Here is a 16,775-nt window from a genome sequence, read left to right on the forward strand (position 1 = left end):
CCCAGCCAGGACCACAAGCAAATTACAATATGTAAGTTTACACACACTTGCTTGCTATGCAGAATCAGCATAATTGTGGGGATGTTGCAAGGTAAAGCAGGGATAGCGTAACTGTGCACTCCATGGCTTGGGTATGATTTCATTATCTCATTAATATTTTGGGGGGTTGGGGAACAGGTAACTGCAAGTGTTGATTGAAACAGTTCAGTGTAGGATATATGCTTTGACCAGACAAAAGTGTCACTTAGAAATGTTTGAGTATCCTAATAACCTTACAATGTGGCTTCCATTTCTTTAATTACAGAGCACACTCAAAGACCAGGAATGTTGTGGAGAGGGGAATTGACCAGCTGAAACGAAGATTTCCAGTTCTCCACACTGAAATAAGGGTCAGTCCACCACTGAAGGTGTGCCAGATTGTCTATGTATGTGCAGTGCTGCACAACATTTGCATGAGGCGCAATGTTCCTCTTGATGATGAGCATCTGATAATCAAAATGCTGCCCCAGATCATGATGTTAGCAATAGCACCAGCAGCTTGGGGACAAGACAATGGACGAACCTTCAGGGACCACTTTGCTGCAACTCACTTCAGGTACTTTGTTCATTTAATATTCACTGATGTCACTAACTTTTTCACACTCAAACTTTTTCAGTTAATCAATTACCATGATCAAAGTTTTTCACCCTTGAAATGTATTGTCATTATACGCCATTTGTCTTCATTGTATCTTTATACCTACACCATCATGTCAAGCAAAAATTACCATTATCAATAATACTAAGGAAGTTTTCATAATTTTTATATTTATTCAATAAATAACAAGTTTCTTACTATTATATATGTTTTATCTTACAACATAACATTATATTATAAAATATTAATTACACTAATAATGGACTAATTATTGCACTTTGGTTTTGTTGTTCTTTACCCACATTATTTATTATAACTCTTCCCAAAATAAATTATTGTTTTCATCTTTACAAATGAATGTCATGTCCCTGTTTTCTTTATCCAGACTGCAGTAATGTTCAAAAGACATTGAAGACAGAGCTTCCAGGTCGTCCCAGAACACTGATGCTTGGGCTCTTCTAGCGTTGCCCTCCCGGCAGCAACAAGGCCAGCACCATGGGACTTCTCGGGTGATGGCCCCAACACAATGCAGGTGTCATCAGAGCTGTGACAGAAAGAGATAAAAATGTTGAGTGTCTTATTATGGCTATCTGTGATGTGTTAGTAATAGATTCTGCACCTTTCTTGTCACAAATTTTGCTAGTCCCTCTTACCACTATTTGGTACTTGTCTGAATGTAAGGAAAAACTCTGACCCTACACTGAGTGCTGGAAATCTCGCATGCCTGCAATGCTCATCGATTGAAAGATGTCCACTTTTCCTTATTCTTACTCTAGCTTTCTTATTTGCACCCCTCACTCCACCTCCTCCTCCTTTTCTTCACCTTTGCCACTCTGCCACATCAGTCCCAACTCATCTCTTTGTCTCATGTCATTCATTAACTTTTGAATGCATTTCAGAATATCTGTATAGATTTAATTCTCTTAAGATGATAATAGTGGTATGCATACTACAACACACAACAATGAAGATCTACAGTTGCACCCTTAAGAGGAGTTGCTTGAACAGCCATAACCACCAACGTTAGCAGAATGACATACAGCAGCAGAGAGAGGAATGATGAGGGAGAGAGAGAGAGAGAGAGGTCAGGTAGATTATAGTAACTATGATATGTGTCACTCCCCTTTTTTTCAGTGTGCACCAGTCTCCCCCAATCCTTTGATGGTTGTCCAGCAAATGTTCTGTTATCCATCCCGAGCACTAGCAGGCTTTGCTTTGACTGCTTTTGACTGTGCTTTGAGTGGGTGTCAGGGGTGTTGGTGGCCCGCCTCCTGGAATTAAATCATTTATGTATTAGGGTGTGTGATGTTACATTACTAACAGTGGTCACACCTAAGCTAACACAATCTGACAAATTTCCTGCCGACAAAATGCAGGGTGTTGTGTAACTTACTGTGATTCCAGTTATGTATTATTATTCCAGGGTATGATTGGTATTATCAACATGGGAATATCTCATCCTTTACTCAACCAATTGCTCTTCTGTTGTCATACATTTATTAAACTAACATCTCAGACCTCACAGAAAATTGTAGGAAAGAGTGTAAAGATCAAAACAAGTTTAGAAATAGCCATGAAATGTGTGTGGGAGACTGCATGGCCACAGGCGGCCAATGCAACAATGTGTGGAAGCATTCTTATTGGGTTTTTATTGTGGTGAGTTGTGAGTTGTGCCTGCCACAGGACGCTGTGGGTTATTAAGTCACCTAAGGACGTGCAGGTTCCCACAAACATATCATGTGTTTGTATTTGTTTGATCTTTTCACTGTTTCCCAGGGATTCCCAGGAGGTTTGAAGGTAATAGAATTCATGTATGACTTGTGAAAAGATTAAGTTGGGTAAGTAGGAGGAAATCTGCACGTTAATAATACCAAACTATTTATGCATCTCTGGGCCATCACCGCGGGTGTCCTGACGTACTAAAAGCTACTAAAATGAAAAAACATATAGGTGCTACAAGGACTCTAACTGCTAATATGAACTTCAAGCGTGGGATTTTCTAGCACAGCAGGCTCACCTGGTTGGCCCATCCATTTAACAGCACGACAAGAATATACAGTGGAAAAGGTCAGATGGGCAAAAACTGCTGGCAGCCTGCAAGTTGATATCCGGGAAAGCTGCAATGGTGGCTATACGGACTGGAAGGGTGTGCCATGAGCAGTGTTCAGGACTTGTGTTCAGTCTTGAAAATTATATAGCACATCAGATAAGTGAGTGTGGAAACTATACGTATCAAAGTTTGTTCCTACTTATACTTTGTCCGGGTAATAGTGGTACAGTAGTGGCAGGTTGGGGAGCGCGTGGTGAGGTGAGGCACAGTCACTGGTCCTTTGATTATATTATTCCTGGGCTGCCTCCTCGACCTTGAAATATATAGAAGTCAATGCATGGATGTAGTGTGTTTCACTCTACATTTTCCCAGCAGGTTCGATGGCACCCCGGCACCAAGTGGTCATTGCCGCGCTGTCTGTTCAGTGCCTGTCACAGGTTATGCAGGATGGCCAGTGGTGCCCTTGTTCTGTGGCAACTGCAGGTGGTGAGTTACAACTTTATAAGTTCAAACAAACTCGGCTGACTTAATGAGTGTGACATGACTCTCACCCCAGACAAGCTATAGCTGTTCCATCGACTTACTTCCCTTAACATGACTCCCTCCCCATCCAAGTTAGCTGCTCCATCAGTTACCTCAGCATGATACAGCCCCCTCCCAGCCAAGCCAAGTTAGCTGTTCCATCAGTTACCTCAGCATGATACAGCCCCTTCCCAGCCAAGCCAAGTTAGCTGTTCCATCAGTTACCTCAGCATGATACAGCCCCTTCCCTGCCAAGCCAAGTTAGCTGTTCCATCAGTTACCTCAGCATGATACAGCCCCTTCCCTGCCAAGCCAAGTTAGCTGTTCCATCAGTTTCCTCAGCATGATACAGCCCCCTCCCAGCCAAGCCAAGTTAGCTGTTCCATCAGTTTCCTCAGCATGATACAGTCCCTTCCCAGCCAAGCCAAGTTAGCTGTTCCATCAGTTACCTCAGCATGATATATAGCCCCTTCCCTGCCAAGCCAAGTTAGCTGTTCCATCAATTACCTCAGCATGATATACAGCTCCTTCCCAGCCAAGCCAAGTTAGCTGTTCCATCAGCTTACCCCACTTTATGGAGACACTCACAAAATTCATGGCTCGAGGAAGTTGATAAATCCTGCCATAAGATAGGTAGGCTACTTAGGATGGTAATTAAGGAGGCCTGCATGGAGACTTGCTTGGAGAAACCCTTGTGTGTCGTAGGGTGGGCGAGGTGACGCACCCCTCAGCCTATGCCCCTGTTGTTTGATTTGTAGAACACATGAGGCCACTTGCCGATGTGAGTAAAACTAACCTTATGTAAAATATATGGGTCTATATTCCTAAAACACATATCCTAATCTGGTGGATGATCATAATAGGCTGAGTATATAGCCCCCAAAATTAGCAATCCTCGACCTTTACACCCCTGCCCACTGTCCTTCAAAACATCCTTGATTTTCATCCCTGCCCACTGTCCTTCAAAACATCCTTGATTTTCACACCTGCCCACTGTCCTTCAAAACATCCTTGATTTTCACCCCTGCCCACTGTCCTTCAAAAAATCCTTGATTTTCACAGCTGGCCACAGTCCTTCAAACATCCTTGATTTTCACACCTGGCCACTGTCCTTCAAACATCCTTGATTTTCACACCTGACCACAGTCCTTCAAAACATCCTTGATTTTCACCCCTGGCCACAGTCCTTCAAAACATCCTTGATTTTCACCCCTGGCCACAGTCCTTCAAAACATCCTTGATTTTCACACCTGGCCACAGTCCTTCAAAACATCCTTGATTTTCACACCTGGCCACTGTCCTTCAAAACATCCTTGATTTTCACACCTGGCCACAGTCCTTCAAAACATCCTTGATTTTCACACCTGGCCACTGTCCTTCAAAACATCCTTGATTTTCACCCCTGGCCACAGTCCTTCAAAACATCCTTGATTTTCACACCTGGCCACAGTCCTTCAAAACATCCTTGATTTTCACACCTGGCCACTGTCCTTCAAAACATCCTTGATTTTCACCCCTGGCCACAGTCCTTCAAAACATCCTTGATTTTCACACCTGGCCACAGTCCTTCAAAACATCCTTGATTTTCACACCTGGCCACAGTCCTTCAAAACATCCTTGATTTTCACACCTGGCCACAGTCCTTCAAAACATCCTTGATTTTCACACCTGGCCACTGTCCTTCAAAACATCCTTGATTTTCACACCTGGCCACAGTCCTTCAAAACATCCTTGATTTTCACACCTGGCCACTGTCCTTCAAAACATCCTTGATTTTCAAACCTGGCCACAGTCCTTCATACTTCCTTGATTTTCACACCTGGCCACAGTCCTTCAAAACATCCTTGACCTTCACACCTGGCCACAGTCCTTCAAAACATCCTTGATTTTCACACCTGGCCCCAAAACATCCTTGATTTTCACACCTGCCCACTGTCCTTCAAAACATCCTTGATTTTCACACCTGGCCACAGTCCTTCAAAACATCCTTGATTTTCACCCCTGCCCACTGTCCTTCAAAACATCCTTGATTTTCACACCTGGCCACAGTCCTTCAAAACATCCTTGATTTTCACACCTGCCCACTGTCCTTCAAAACATCCTTGATTTTCACACCTGGCCACAGTCCTTCAAAACATCCTTGATTTTCACCCCTGCCCACTGTCCTTCAAAACATCCTTGATTTTCACACCTGGCCACAGTCCTTCAAAACATCCTTGATTTTCACACCTGCCCACTGTCCTTCAAAACATCCTTGATTTTCACACCTGGCCACTGTCCTTCAAAACATCCTTGATTTTTACACCTGGCCACCTGGCCCCTTCCCAGCCAAGCCAAGTTAGCTGTTCCATCAGTTACCTCAGCATGATACAGCCCCTTCCCAGCCAAGCCAAGTTAGCTGTTCCATCAGTTACCTCAGCATGATACAGCCCCTTCCCAGCCAAGCCAAGTTAGCTGTTCCATCAGTTTCCTCAGCATGATACAGCCCCTTCCCAGCCAAGCCAAGTTAGCTGTTCCATCAATTACCTCAGCATGATACAGCCCCTTCCCAGCCAAGCCAAGTTAGCTGTTCCATTAATTACCTCAGCATGATACAGCCCTTCCCAGCCAAGCCAAGTTAGCTGTTCCATTAATTACCTCAGCATGATACAGCCCTCCCATCAAGCCAAGTTATCTGTTCCATCAATTACCTCAGCATGATACAGCCCCCTCCCAGCCAAGCCAAGTTAGCTGTTCCATCAGTTACCTCAGCATGATACAGCCCCCTCCCAGCCAAGCCAAGTTAGCTGTTCCATCAGTTTCCTCAGCATGATACAGCCCCTTCCCAGCCAAGCCAAGTTAGCTGTTCCATCAGTTTCCTCAGCATGCTACAGCCTTCCCAGTCAAGCCAAGTTAACTGTTCCATCAGTTACCTCAGCATGATACAGCCCCTTCCCAGCCAAGCCAAGTTAGCTGTTCCATCAGTTTCCTCAGCATGATACAGCCCCTTCCCAGCCAAGCCAAGTTAGCTGTTCCATCAGTTTCCTCAGCATGATACAGCCCCTTCCCAGCCAAGCCAAGTTAACTGTTCCATCAGTTACCTCAGCATGATACAGCCCCCTCCCAGCCAAGCCAAGTTAGCTGTTCCATCAGTTTCCTCAGCATGATACAGCCCCCTCCCATCCAAGCCAAGTTAACTGTTCCATCAGTTTCCTCAGCATGATACAGCCCCTTCCCTGCCAAGCCACGTTAGCTGTTCCATCAGTTACCTCAGCATGATATACAGCCCCTTCCCAGCCAAGCCAAGTTAGCTGTTCCATCAGTTTCCTCAGCATGATACAGCCCCTTCCCTGCCAAGCCAAGTTAGCTGTTCCATCAGTTTCCTCAGCATGATATACAGCCCCTTCCCTGCCAAGCCAAGTTAGCTGTTCCATCAGTTACCTCAGCATGATACAGCCCCTTCCCAGCCAAGCCAAGTTAGCTGTTCCATCAGTTTCCTCAGCATGATACAGCCCCTTCCCATCCAAGCCAAGTTAGCTGTTCCATCAGTTACCTCAGCATGATACAGCCCCTTCCCATCCAAGCCAAGTTAGCTGTTCCATCAGTTACCTCAGCATGATATACAGCCCCTTCCCAGCCAAGCCAAGTTAGCTGTTCCATCAGCTTACCCCACTTTATGGAGACACTCACAAAATTCATGGCTCGAGGAAGTTGATAAATCCTGCCATAAGATAGGTAGCCTACGTAGGATGGTAAGGAGGCCTGCATGGAGAAACCCTTGTGTGTCGTAGGGTGGGCGAGGTGACGCACCCCTCAGCCTATGCCCCTGTTGTTTGATTTGTAGAACACATGAGGCCACTTACTGATGTGAGTAAAACTAACCTTATGTAAAATATATGGGTCTATATTCCTAAAACACATATCCCAATCTGTTGGATGATCATAATAAGTATATAGCCCCAAAATTAGCAATCCTCGACCTTTACACCCCTGCCCACTGTCCTTCAAAACATCCTTGATTTTCACCCCTGCCCACTGTCCTTCAAAACATCCTTGATTTTCACACCTGGCCACTGTCCTTCAAAACATCCTTGATTTTCATCCCTGCCCACTGTCCTTCAAAACATCCTTGATTTTCACACCTGGCCACTGTCCTTCAAAACATCCTTGATTTTCACACCTGGCCACAGTCCTTCAAAACATCCTTGATTTTCACCCTGGCCACAGTCCTTCAAAACATCCTTGATTTTCACACCTGGCCACTGTCCTACAAAACATCCATGATTTTCACACCTGGCCACAGTCCTTCAAAACATCCTTGATTTTCACACCTGGCCACTGTCCTTCAAAACATCCTTGATTTTCACACCTGGCCACTGTCCTTCAAAACATCCTTGATTTTCACCCCTGGCCACAGTCCTTCAAAACATCCTTGATTTTCACCCCTGGCCACAGTCCTTCAAAACATCCTTGATTTTCACACCTGGCCACAGTCCTTCAAAACATCCTTGATTTTCACCCCTGGCCACAGTCCTTCAAAACATCCTTGATTTTCACACCTGGCCACTGTCCTTCAAAACATCCTTGATTTTCACACCTGGCCACAGTTCTTCAAAACATCCTTGATTTTCACACCTGGCCACAGTCCTTCAAAACATCCTTGATTTTCACACCTGGCCACTGTCCTTCAAAACATCCTTGATTTCCACACCTGGCCACAGTCCTTCAAAACATCCTTGATTTTCACACCTGGCCACTGTCCTTCAAAACATCCTTGATTTTCACACCTGGCCACAGTCCTTCAAACATCCTTGATTTTCACACCTGGCCACTGTCCTTCAAAACATCCTTGATTTTCACACCTGGCCACTGTCCTTCAAAACATCCTTGATTTTCACACCTGGCCACTGTCCTTCAAAACATCCTTGATTTTCACACCTGGCCACAGTCCTTCAAACATCCTTGATTTTCACACCTGGCCACTGTCCTTCAAAACATCCTTGATTTTCACACCTGGCCACTGTCCTTCAAAACATCCTTGATTTTCACACCTGGCCACAGTCCTTCAAAACATCAATGACCTTCACACCTGGCCACTGTCCTTCAAAACATCATTGACCTTCACCCCTGGCCACAGTCCTTCAAAACATCCTTGATTTTCACACCTGGCCACAGTCCTTCAAAACATCCTTGATTTTCACACCTGGCCACTGACCTTCAAAACATCCTTGATTTTCACACCTGGCCACTGTCCTTCAAAACATCCTTGATTTTCACACCTGGCCACAGTCCTTCAAAACATCAACGATCTTCACACCTGGCCACTGTCCTTCAAAACATCCTTGATTTTCACACCTGGCCACTGTCCTTCAAAACATCCTTGATTTTCACACCTGGCCACAGTCCTTCAAACATCCTTGATTTTCACACCTGGCCACAGTCCTTCAAACATCCTTGATTTTCACACCTGGCCACAGTCCTTCAAAACATCAACGACCTTCACACCTGGCCACAGTCCTTCAAAACATCATTGACCTTCACCCCTGGCCACAGTCCTTCAAAACATCCTTGATTTTCACACCTGGCCACAGTCCTTCAAAACATCCTTGATTTTCACCTGTCCTCTGTCCTTCAAAACATGATTGATTTTCACACCTGGCCACTGTCCTTCAAAACATCCTTGATTTTCACACCTGGCCACAGTCCTTCAAAACATCAACGACCTTCACCCTGCCACAGTCCTTCAAAACATCCTTGATTTTTCACACCTGGCCACTGTCCTTCAAAACATCCTTGATTTTCACACCTGGCCACAGTCCTTCAAACATCCTTGATTTTCACACCTGGCCACAGTCCTTCAAAACATCCTTGATTTTCACCTGGCCACTGTCCTTCAAAACATCCTTGATTTTCACACCTGGCCACAGTCCTTCAAACATCATTGATTTTCACACCTGGCCAATGTCCTTCAAATCATACTTGAAATTCACAACTGGAAACAGTCCTTCAAAACAACCTTGATATTCACACATGGCAACTGTCCTACAAAAAAACCTTGATTTTCACACCTGGCCACAGTCCTTCAAACATCCTTGATTTTCACACCTGGCCACTGTCCTTCAAAACATCCTTGATTTTCACACCTGGCCACTGTCCTTCAAAACATCCTTGATTTTCACACCTGGCCACTGTCCTTCAAAACATCCTTGATTTTCACACCTGGCCACTGTCCTTCAAAACATCCTTGATTTTCACACCTGGCCACAGTCATTCAAAACAACCTTGATTTTCACACCTGGCCACAGTTATTCAAAACAACCTTGATTTTCACACCTGGCCACAGTCCTTCAAAACATCCTAAGTTGGTCAAAGAGGTATCTACCCTGCTGGCTAAGTGGGTTTGGGAGGCTTTCCACACCAGGCGGGTCACTACACGGCTCCCTTTCCATTAGACCAATTTGTGTGTTACCTGCTAAAACTTCTGTTTGCCATGAACCCTTTGGAGAGAGTGGGCATCCATCATCCTGCTCCCAACACAGGGGAGGCACAACAGAACACAGGAGAGGCTTTCACTGCTTTAGCCACCACTTGTATTGGCCAGAATTCCACTTTCCCGTACATCCACACGACCTCGCATGTCACGAAACACACAAGAAATTGATACAAACCCAGAAAGGGGGAAACACAGGGCCATATTTTCTGGTGGGGCTAGGGGGGCTATAGCCCCCCAGTGTTTTCCTAGAAATGCTTAATTTTCCAAAAAATTCACCCAGCTGTACATGCTCGCTTTGCTCACCCCACTACCCCCCTACACTCATGAACCTATGATGCCCTCTAGTTCCCCCCCAGAATTTACCATAATTACGGCCCTGAAACGAATGGTTCTGGGGCCAGGCATCAAACCTGCAATAGGCCAGATGGGAAACAACCCTTCTACTAAGTCTGCCAAAGAGGTGCAGTACTACACTTGCTAGGTGGGTTTGGAGGGCTTTCCACACCAGGCAGCTGATCACTACACAATAGCTGCAAGAAACCTATAAATTTACAAAATAGTATTCAGATTAGAGACTGTTAAAGGCAATACTAAAATGCAGAAATTTTGGGTTACCTTTTCACTAGTGAGGGACCAGAAAAGGGAACATTTTGGGTAATGGTACTCTTCACCCTCATGTGAATCCACTACAGCTTCAAGTCAGCTCAGTTTATGAAGTGGCTGCTTTGTGGTGGGTGATGGCTCAGTGGGTGCAAGCAGGATTTTGTACAGGGAGGAGTGACCTTTTTCCTCTATATTTTTGTTATTTATTTCATGTAATGTTGATCATTACTGCTCACGCAAAGTTGCACTGCATTCAAACTTACCAAACCTGTCAACAGCATATATGTTTTTGTGATCAGAAAAATTCCAGTTTGTACCAATAATTATTTGTTTTCATTATTCAAAGAGGTATTTTGGCTATACTTCAAATAAGTTGTACAGAAAAATTGCATTGCTACATCATTCAGTTCAAACTAGAATAATAACCACACATTTACACTTGATGTGCATTTCATATGTATAAACCTTAGTCATCACAGCCTAAGTATGTAACAATATAATCACAAGTTATGCCATCAGTGATGCCCGGGTTCATGGCTCACCGCATAACAGTGTTAATTAAGTGTTGAGTTATGCTTTACTGATCTTACATTGTTCCCCACAGGTGTGTGGAACTGTGTGAAGAGACAAAAAATGAAGTCCATGATAGTGAGGGCAAAATTTACTGATGTACCAAGGTGTGGCTCAGCGACAGGCTGCAGAGTTCAGGTAAATGGTAAAAAATGTGTCAAATTTTGCACAAAAAGCAGTGCCCTTCATGGATCAGTTAAGAGCCCATTTTTAAGTTGATCTGTTACATAGAAATAGATTTAAATGTGGCATGAATATACATGATGTACTGGGTCTGCTGAAGATAAAAAAATTGGTTTATCAATTAGATGAACCATGATCCCGGGGTATTGAATGGGGAACTTGGACTATATAATTGCTCCAATAAATGGCCAATTGATCTGTAATAGACAATAGCAGCATGATGAATGGTGGTAAGTCCCATGACAATTACACATTAGGTAAATCTAGAATTTAGATCATCCCAACGGTGAAGAGAATCAGGCTTGCTTGAGTGTTCCGGCTTTAACCCAGAAACGATTGCATTATTACTAGTAACTGGCCTAATAAATTGTTTCATTAAAATCCTACATAGAATTGATAAGGAAAGTAGCAAGTTTCATATTTTATTTGGCATTGGCCAAGCCTCACCTTGATGTTTCATTTCAGTGAGGGACGTTTTTAACTGAATTTTGTCCGGGGTCACAACTGTACCCAGTCCCTTGGCGGGAAGGAGACGGAAATGCAACACCCCTCATTTTCTTCTCTGCAAGGGCTGTGAGGAAAATTACCACAATATTTCAATAAAATTCAAATGATTTTGTATGAAAAAAAATTATAGCAGAGAAGAAATCCTTGCTGAAGCCTGATTATACCATTATCAGCTTGATAAGAGGGTGTAAAGAAGCAATTGAGTTGCAAGGTTTCCCTACAATGGCTTGATTTTTTTTTTTTTATTATGCAAAAAATAAAGCAATTAAGGTGACCAACAGTTTCTTGTTTGCTATATTTTCATTTGTATTTTACTGAAATATTGTAGCATGTGCCCAACCCCTCAGCCATTTTAAAGAGGGACATGAGAGGTGTTGTATTTCCACCACCGTGCCGAGACACCAGATGGCACAGTGCTGGCCCCTACTTGCATGGAATTCAAAAAGTCCTCCATTCTGGTTTCCTTATTACAGGTCTTAGAGTGTTGAGATAATGATCCATGCTTACTCAAAACTTATCATACAGGGAAATATTAAGTAGCTAGGTTTCCTTTAGAAGGAAAGGCACAGGTTGTGAGGTGACCTGATTAAAGTATTCACACAGGTAGAAAGCCTTGACAGTGATGATTTTGATTAGGTATCTGCACAGGAAAACAGATGTTGAGCCCTGCAGAAATGGTTCAGGTCAGGAGAAACTGATAAATATGGTAGTGGCTGAGGAACAAACCAGGCAGTGATGGCATTTATGAAAATATATGACAGTCACAAAGGGAGGTATGAATAGATTTGAGTGGAAGGAAAGGCAAAGTTGAATTTACTTATTCCTAGAAGCAGTCATTTGTAGACTACTCAGCCTCTTGACGTTAATGTTTATTTCTATATGTACTCCATTGTAAAACTATTAATACTTAAATAAAAAACCTGCATTGTGTAAGAAGAAGCAGAAGCATCCAATAGGTTAGCCCCAGGAATAAAAAGACACGCCCAATATTGAGTCCTTCCCCGCCGCGCACAAACAACAGTACTGGGACACTCTTATTTCCGACGCGCCTCAAAAGGATTTCAATGCTCCATCATCGCCTTTTTGGGTCCCTTAGTAAAATATCGAAGTACCATGAGAGGGGCGGGGGGAGAGAGAGAGAGAGAGAGAGAGAGAGAGAGAGAGAGAGAGAGAGAGAGAGAGAGAGAGAGAGAGAGAGAGAGAGAGAGAGAGAGAGATGGACAGACAGACATACAGACAGACAGAAAGAGACAGACATACACACAGAAACACACACAGACACGCAGAGACGAACATGCGAACAATCAGACATACACAAATGGACAGACAAACAGCTAGACAGACAGGTAAAGAACATACAGACAGTCACCCATACACATACAGACAGACAGGAGACAGGCTTTACCTTTCTCTTTATCTATCTATCTATCTACCTGTCTATCCGGTATAATCATGCACACAGACATATGCCGACAGAAAAAAGTACACAGACACGCACCTCCCCCCTACACACGCACGTATACAGAACTTGCTCAGACCAGACCCATGAGAGAGAGAGAGAGAGAGAGAGAGAGAGTAATAGTGTACGTCTATGATATTTGCCGATACATGCACACTCTGATCTGGAATGTCCCCTCAAAGGACGTGTCGAGTGGAAAAAATCGCTGATCGGCTTTCAGGAATACTTGGAAAGATTTACGGGAACAGAATGGAAAGGCAACTTCAGAGGGAGGGAAAAGAGCAGAAGGAGCTGCTACAGGCTGGAAAAGGAGCCTGGCAGGAGAGAGAGAGAGAGAGAGAGAGAGCATGTGTGTGTGTATGAGGGGGAAAGGAATATATATCTCCAGAAACGAGTAAAACACCAGCTTGTTATAAAATGTGGGAAAGAAAGAATGATTTATGGATTTATGGGGCGAACGCAGCTGATGACATTTCAAGGGCCAGGCGTACGTAGAATGGCACGATTGTTAGGCGAAGAATTCAAAGAAGAGGATCATAGGAATAGGAGAGTATCATAGGAAAGAGAGGAGGATCGTAGGAAAGGATCAGTAAAACAAATGTATACACTTCACAATGGAGGAGGTGGGCGTTGGAGAAGGATTATAACAGGAAAGAAAGGAAGGAAACAAAGAAAGGAAGACGAGGAAGGAGGGAGGGAGGGAGGGAAGCAGCTGACGAACGGAATGAAGAATGTAGAGACGAGGAGAGGAGAGAAATATAGGAGAAGCGAATGGATAAAAATATAAATGAAAGAAAGTAAGAAGAAAATTAAATAAAGGGAAGAAGACAAAGTTGCAGAGGAGGGATATAAGAAGGAAAATAGATGATGCGTAAAGAGGAAGAAAAATAACAATTCCTAAATATGAAGAAAATAATACACACTAGGGAGGAGAGAAAAATAAATAAAAGAGAGCAAGACGTGCACACGAGGGGATGAAATTGTGCATAGGAAGAAGTGTAGAAAAAAAAATGATAGCAGGAGGAGGCAGGGAAAGGGAATGAAGATGCGTATACATATAAGAGAGACGGAGACAGAAGGAATGAAAGATGAAAGGGTAACGAAGAAGAAAGAGAAGGAAGAAGGAGGGATGAAGGAGGAGATGAAGAAATGTGTGGAAAGAATAGAGAACAGAGAGAAATTGGAGGACGCGATACAGAGAAAAAGTTAAGAAAGGAAGAGAAAAAGAAAGACGATGGGAAGGCAACAGACATGAGAAGAGAGAGAGTTTCGTGTTTCCTGCGTGTTGCCCTCTCTCTCTCTCTCTCTCTCAAACTCAATCTCTTCCCTCCATCACTACCGTTCAGTCTCCCTTTTTCCCCTCCTCCCATTTTCTTTTAACTTTTACTTCCTCCTCCATTCATAACTTTCGATCATATCTTTTTCTTAATTTTCTCTGATATCTATAAACCAATTTGTCTCTTGTTTTTTTTTTCTCTCTCATATCTCCTTCCTTATATAATTTAATTTTTACCTTAGATTGGTTTTCCTTTCCCTCTATTTCCATTTTTTTTTTTTATCTCTTCCCTTTATCGATTCTTCTTCCTCCTCCTCCTCCTCCTCCTCGTTCTGCGTTCTTAAAAATGGTTATCTCCATCTTTATTTTTCTCCGTCTTTTTACTTCTCCTTGTTGACTATCTCCTTTTCTTCGCTCTCCTCTTTTTTCTTTTCTTTTTTTATCCTCTGTAAAACGAGTTAATTATTTCTGATCTTACATTTTATCACACACTTTTAGCATCTCATAATCCGTTTTATTTCTGTTTTTTTTCACAACTTCGTTTTTTCTATTACTATTTGCTCCCAATATAACTTGTATCAAACGAATTTGCCTGTTCCTCTGTTTTTTCTTCCTCTCTAATCCATGCTTCATTATTTTCCTTATGTTTTCTTGCGCTTTTCTTATCACCCTTTGCTCAGTGTAACTTTTCATCTCGAGACCTTCCTTCTTCCATCTTATCTTCAGCGCCGAATTTCTTTATTTTTATTATTATTACTACTAGCACAACATTTTTCTCTTGACTTTTATATCTCTTCATCACCTCTCCTTTTTTCCTCTTCATATCACCTTAATTTCCTTGTTTTATCAACCTCTCACCCTTATATTTTCATCCACCATTCTGCGTTATTTTCATTTTTGCCCTTTTCTCGTCGTCCTAATTTTCTTCTCGTTCACAACCATTTATTTTTCAGATTTATCTCATTTTTTATTTCCACCTTTACCCTCCCCCCTCCACTATATCCTTCATCCCTTGGCCTTCCTTCCTCTATTTACTTTCCTTCTTATCTTTTCTTAACAGCTTTCATCTTATCAGATTCCCCACTTATCCTTACCCGCCCTTCTCCTCCTCTTCTTGTTCCACTCGTCCGCCACTCTATTAGTAAACCACTTCTTTCCTCTGTCTTTGTTGAATCTTTCCAACTTAAATTCCTCCTCCTCCTCCTCCTCCTCCTCCTCCTCCTCCCCATCCTCCTCCTCCTGCTTTGATCTGTTTCACATGTCACTGAAGTGGCTGATTAATCTATTAAATCACTAAAACAGGTAGCCTTGTATAAGTTAACAGGCTTTCTGTTGTCTGCTCTTTCATGTTTCCCTGAGTCTTCCACGTCGCTACGAAGATGATATCATCATTGAGGACGAAACCTTACGAAGAACGACTCGAGTGACTCAACCTCTTCACGTTGGAAAAGAGACGACTGCGGGGAGACATGATACAAGTCAGCAATGTTGGTTACTCCAAACTCTTCACGCTACAAACTACTCCGAGGAAAAGAAAGAATGAAAAAACAATTCAAGCAGAGCGATGCAATACAGACATCGGCAGGAGTTATTTATCGAATTGAGTTGTTCACCACTGGAACAGCCTTCCTGCATAAGTAGTTAGCGCAGAGGCAATCAACTCCCTCAAGAAACGCATTGATCGACACTTTGCTGCATCGGGAGTGAACTGAATGCATCTAAGAGTAGGTACACAAGTGCTTTAATCTTTTCCGCAAGCCACTCCTGTGGCTGACGGATTGATTTTAAATCAGTGAAGGAAGGCAGCCTTGTAATGAGCCAACAAGCTTTATGCTGCCTGCTCGTCCATGTTTTTACTCCCTTTCCTCCTCCACCTCCTCCTCTTCCTCCTCCTCCTCCTCCTCCTCCACTCCTAGAGTTCCAATCTCTCCCAGTCTTACTACAGCAGCAACAACAAGCAAAAAATATTAGTAACATTATCTTCTACCTTTCCTCCAATTCTTTTTCCTCCTCCTTTTCCTCCTCCTCCTCCTCCTCCTCTTCCTTTTTCCACGGCTAATAAACTGGGAGACAAACAAAAATCCACAGGGACAAAGAAATTCCGATAGAACAAAGCCGCCTCGGGCCAGCTTCGGGACAATCAGCCGCTGTTGACACAAAATGCCGCCCCATCGCTGCTTCTTTACAATGAATTTCAGGGAAGTTTTCTAAAAATATCATAAGGAGGCGGCGGCGGTGGTGGTGGTGGTGGAGATTGTAAGAAAGGATGAGTGGGAAAAAGGAGGAGGAAGAGGAGGAGGAGGAGCTTGGCACGTGTGAGGGCGAAGACGTGGGAGAGGTCCGGTACGATACGCGTAAGAGGGCTTGTTGTATTAATAATTAATAAGGCAACACAGCTTCTTAGAAAAGATAAAGCACAGCAAATAAACAACCACGCTCTCTCTCTCTCTCTCTCTCTCTCTCTCTCTCTCTCTCTCTCTCTCTCTCTCTCTCTCT

The 16,775-nt window shown here is 43.4% G+C and overlaps 2 long non-coding RNA genes across 2 annotated transcripts; one reads left to right on the forward strand and one right to left on the reverse strand.

Annotated features, from left to right (window-relative positions):
* Window positions 1-522: 522 nt before the first annotated feature.
* On the forward strand, window positions 523-11,658 carry LOC126993709 (uncharacterized). Its single transcript, XR_007748193.1, has 4 exons — window positions 523-595; window positions 1,023-1,204; window positions 3,063-3,173; window positions 10,889-11,658. It is a non-coding gene; the product is annotated as an uncharacterized LOC126993709 (long non-coding RNA).
* LOC126993710 (uncharacterized) lies at window positions 8,240-8,767 on the reverse strand. The gene is made up of 3 exons (XR_007748194.1): window positions 8,694-8,767; window positions 8,404-8,429; window positions 8,240-8,289 (listed from the first exon to the last, which is right to left on the reverse strand). It is a non-coding gene; the product is annotated as an uncharacterized LOC126993710 (long non-coding RNA).
* Window positions 11,659-16,775: the final 5,117 nt, after the last annotated feature.

The sequence above is a fragment of the Eriocheir sinensis genome, unplaced genomic scaffold, assembly GCF_024679095.1.
Source record: "Eriocheir sinensis breed Jianghai 21 unplaced genomic scaffold, ASM2467909v1 Scaffold657, whole genome shotgun sequence".
Lineage (NCBI taxonomy): Eukaryota > Metazoa > Arthropoda > Malacostraca > Decapoda > Varunidae > Eriocheir > Eriocheir sinensis.